The sequence below is a fragment of the Tenebrio molitor genome, chromosome Y (genome assembly GCF_963966145.1).
Source record: "Tenebrio molitor chromosome Y, icTenMoli1.1, whole genome shotgun sequence".
NCBI classification, from domain to species: Eukaryota; Metazoa; Arthropoda; class Insecta; order Coleoptera; family Tenebrionidae; genus Tenebrio; species Tenebrio molitor.
Genome location: NC_091056.1, coordinates 268,495 through 273,509, shown reverse-complemented (window position 1 = coordinate 273,509; position 5,015 = coordinate 268,495). Strand labels below are relative to the sequence as shown.

General features: G+C 33.0%; 1 long non-coding RNA gene across 2 annotated transcripts; it reads right to left on the bottom strand.

Moving 5' to 3' along the window:
• Window positions 1-2,169: 2,169 nt before the first annotated feature.
• On the bottom strand, window positions 2,170-4,507 carry LOC138140634 (uncharacterized). Of its 2 annotated transcripts, XR_011162660.1 has the most exons (5): window positions 4,240-4,507; window positions 3,809-3,908; window positions 3,650-3,760; window positions 3,521-3,599; window positions 2,170-2,897 (listed from the first exon to the last, which is right to left on the bottom strand). It is a non-coding gene; the product is annotated as an uncharacterized lncRNA (long non-coding RNA). The 2 variants fall into 2 exon arrangements; XR_011162659.1 differs by lacking the exon at window positions 2,170-2,897 and having other exon boundaries at window positions 3,460-3,599; window positions 4,240-4,503.
• Window positions 4,508-5,015: the final 508 nt, after the last annotated feature.

Genomic DNA, 5,015 nt, shown 5'->3' with positions numbered 1-5,015 from the left:
ATATACGCAATTTTAAAAATATAAAAAAGGCAAAGCTGTAAGCTGAGAATTACCTCTACCCAGAAATGCGTAATAGTATTGTATTATTGAATATCTGGGCAACCATTTTGATGAGTTTGAGAGGTAACACAACAATCAAACACTTCAACAAAAATTATTTTATAAAAATAGCACTTCAGGAGTCACCGTAGAAGTAGATATTGAATTTTTTAAACAATTTTTTAGTACTCCATAACACTTCTAGATGACGCACTTTCAAGGAAAGGCCTTACTTTTGAGACACCCTGTATGTATTAATTTTTTTTTTCAATACATTCACGTAACATGCTTAGCTCAAGGTTTAAATTGTGTAGCCCAAAATACTGTGCCTTCAAATCAATTCGGAATTAGAATAGGCTGTGATTTTATTATGAAGTTGGTAACATCCAATTTTTAAAGGCACGGCAGTGACCTTGGACAATACAGTACACGTGTGTAAACGTCTATTACCAACCGTTAATAGACAAAATATAAATCACAGCCTTCTCTGATTCCGAATTTATTTGAAGGCACGGTATTAAGAATCAAAATTCCCATTCTCGATTTAATTAGAAATGTAAAAAATTTATTTTTAAAAGCTCCCTTGAGAGTCCAGTTTTATAAGGAGCAGCGAAATAGTAAACGATAATAATTTAGAATTCAGCGTAAAGACAGTGTACGCATAATTTTCAGGTGGAAAATTTTGAACGACTTCTTCTTAGGCTAGTGGTTTAGTTTTTACATATTTAACACGAGTAGATTAAGTAGTGTACATATTTGTTGAATTAGTCCAAAAAATATTATTATGCTTCAATTTACAAATTTCAATTCTTATTTCCATAATTTTTGCATATTTGCATGCATATATGGCCCAAGTGTATGCATATTTCCCAAAAAATCGCTGCATATACAGTGCATTTTTTTTAACTGTTGCCATTGCATGGTAAAACTTATACCCCCTGTTAACTTTTGTTCTGATGAAAATATTCAAACCATTTTTGGAACAAAGTTGGAAGATTTTTTAAACTATCGGATAGATTACAATTCAATATCCTAAACTGTCGAAAAAGTTGTGAAAAAACATTTCTAGCGCGCCGGAATAATAGTACGTCGAGCGGCCGCCAGAATAGCGTCCCTGTAGGCTCAACTAGCATCTGAGATCTGACCATCTCCACTTTTGACTTTTGTCACTTTCATTTAAAAAATAAATAGCGAGAAATCCTCGAGGCTATGATTAAAATAAATAATAAATTAAAATATAAAACCTAATTTTTGTTCCCATATCGCCTACTACATACTTTTTTTGTCAAATTATTTACGTTCATTAATTTCAACTTTGAAGAGTAAAATTACTCGTAGTAAAATAAAACTACTTGTCGCTCGTTGTTCAAACATTACGTAGTCTTATTAATGATTTATTACCAGAATAAAAATTTGCACCAAATCTGCAGTGGATCATAAGTTAACAGAGGGTATAATTTTTACCATGCAATTCCCTACGGCAACAGTTAAAAAAACGCATAAAAGGTCAATCAGAAACTGTGGAGGAATTAAGGGCAAGAATAACACGCGAAGAAATTTTCAAGATCGCTTGGGACATTGTCTAGCAGTCGAAGGAAAACACTTTGAACATTTCGTTTAATAATTTCTGTTAATTTGTTGAGTTATTTGTGCGTTAACGTTTTGTATTTTTTTAATAAATAAATGTTTACATGTTCTGCCTTCCAAAAGCTAATCATAGCCTCCAGGATATCTCGCTATTTTTTAAATGAAAGTGACAAAAGTCAAAAGTGGAGATGGTCAGGTGCTGGTTGAGCCGACAGGGACGCTATTCTGGCGGCCGCTCGACGTACTATTATTCCGGCGCGCTATAAAATATTTTTTTCACAACTTTTTCGACAGTTTAGAATATTGAATTGTAATCTAACTGATAGTTTAAAAAATCTTCCAACTTTGTTCCAAAAATGGTTTGAATATTTTCATCAGAACAAAAGTTAACAGGGGGTATAAGTTTTACCATGCAATTCCCTATGGCAACAGTTAAAAAAAATGCACTGTATGTATATGTGCATATATTTCAATTTTGTCGTGCATATTATCCGCTCTCTAGTGACAACGCTTCAGGTATATTTATCACAGTAAGAAATAAATAAAAAATAGTTTTATTCTAATACTAAATTTATTTTTCAATTTTATTCCACACAACAAAAGCATATAATTAATTCTAAGTAACTGCAAACTTATGTCAACACGGTTTTGTGAATTGAAACCTCAACAAAAGAAAAGCTTAAATGACGTTGTTATGTCCTTAATGATTTTGCTGTTCATCTATTCTATTTGGACAAAAATAATTAACCTGTATAACTGAATAATAAATGTAACTTTTTTTAGCACTTTATGCAATAAGGAGGCACTTTAACGACGAAAATGTATTGACAAATCAAGATCTTCTAATGCTTCTATTACGTAGAAAGAGGAGAAATCGAATGCACGTACTGCTAAATTAATTACGTATTTATAGAAAACTTCTTAATTACTTTTCTTCCGGTTACATCGGTGGCAATAGAATAATTATAAATTATGTCCACACGTGAAGGAGTTGGTGGAAGTTGTAGCACGATTTGCCCGTGTTGTGTAAGTGCATAATAACAAAATCCTAAGAATTTGTTGCTTTGACATTTAGCTCATCTGTTAGTAGGGATAAAGTGAACGAGTAAGGAAATCAACGAAGATTCAATATTTTGTGTGACTTAAACAAAAACACGAGTTGAATCAAAAAGCTTGATTTCTTCTTTGTGACATGCAACACAAGAATACGATTATTTCGCATTACTCAGTTGGAACAAAGCCAACGCGTAAGAAAACGAAAATCTCGCCACCTAGAAAACACATTGAAATAGTTATTTACACTACGAGAGAGGTAAAACTTTTGTTTACGCGAATTGTATGATTCAATTCAAGTGAACAAAAGCGGCCTTACTCTCTAGTGCTGTATTTGGTTTTGTTCGATATCTGACCCAACTACTTAGAAAGTGAAGTCTGTAACTTTGTATTCAAACTTTTAAATCAAATAAAAATAAAAAGAAATAAATCGCATGTTTGAAGGGATCTGTTGCTGTGGAAAAAGATAAAATACAAAATAAACAAAGTTCTGTAACATCAATAAAGTGATTGTGTACACGTTGTGTAAATGGATGATGAAGAATTATATTAGATGATTGAAAATTATTGTGGATAAGTATGGCAACTATGTACGAAAATTTATATGGCAACTGTGTAGGTGGGGTAGAGTTGAGATTCTTTTTCATAAAATCGCAAAAGACAACGAGCGAAAGTGAAACCTTCAACCACTGGTAACCATGGATACAGACTCACTTTCTAGGGAGGTATCGAACAAAATATTTTAACAGCGCACGAGGCACACTCACACTGACAGCCAATTTGTAATCAATTGTAATTCCAGCAAAATTAAAACTGAGTGGTTTTATGGAGTTTGACATACAAATCAAGAGCGCCTTCCTGTTTTTCAAATTCCAATTGTACCACGGGCAAAAAGCAAGGACGTCGAAAATTCTGTCGGTCTGCAAAATCTGATGCCATCATCGTACATTGGGAAATTATTATCGTATACCTCATCGACTATTCCTTGACCACTTTTAGCGAACATTACGGAAATGGAAATGTTAATCAGTAAAATGAAAATAATGCGAATCTTTAAAATGTCAGTGCTAGTGAAAAAATTCTGGAAAAAGAACTGAACAAACTGCAATTGACAAGTGTCTCTCCTTACGTTTAAAATATAGAAATATGTAGTGAGCGTCGAAAGTCCCCCAAGAAAAAATATTACTGGCGTTGTTATTTGTAAATCCTTGTTAAGAGTTTTCATGTATCTGTAAAGAAAAATTATTAAGATTTAGGTAGAATAACTCAATATTTAAAGGGTATAAATTCTAATCATCTAAATCTAAATAATTGTATTCAATCGATTTTACATAAAAACAGAATACATTGTTTAAAATATAACGAATAAAATAAAACATTTTAATAGAAATTAAACACTTTATTACTGTTGGGGACGGTTTTAGGGACCGTTTGACTGTATGGAATCCATGGATGTTCGGTGTAGGAAAGTGGCGTGGCGTGGGGTAACTGATGCAACGGTCAGTTCAACTTAATGGCGTTTACTCGCTTTAAACACATGAAAATAACTGAACTACTTACACTTCTGAATTAAACGAAACTTGTACTATGAGATTAACACATGTAAAATGGTAGATGAGATTACTTATTGGAGATAATGAGAAATAAAGAAATGGTGGACAAAGGTGTGTGCCACCCACGTGTGAGTCAACCGTTCAGAGCGGTAGGTGTTAATTGACTTACTAATGGCGGTCGCGAATCTCGCCTTGATGAGGGACTGCGCGCGTTGATCAACATGGCCTTATGGGCCTAGTACAGCGACATCACTCGTAGGCGTCTTACAATAATTGCGGGACCGAACCAAATGGGTTCAAATCCCAGAACAATTACAGTAGTTAAATATTTATTCTAAACGACTAAAAAGATATAAAAATAATTTGAAAACAAACTATTTAGAAATAATGAGAAGTTGTTTTACAAAAATCTTGTTAGATTACTATCTGTTGATTGTAAAATTCAAACTAATAATGGTATACCAAATATAAATGAAATTAAAGAATTTTGGTCCAACATATGGTCAAATGAAGTTCAATTTAAATCAGGCAGAATGGATTCCTCATTTAGAAGATGAGGTACTAGGTATAGCCCGAGAGCTGATGACGAATTTTGGGAAGGTATTTTAGGCAATCAGAAATTTAAAAAATTGTACTATTTGAATGTTAGTGAATCTGGAATCGAGAGTCGCTAAGGGCGTTTGCGGTTATTTTTCTACTGCGTAGCATATGACATTTGCAAAAAATTAATCCCAAAAAACATACTTTAGGCAACTTGAAATTACACTGATTTTTTAGTTTAGC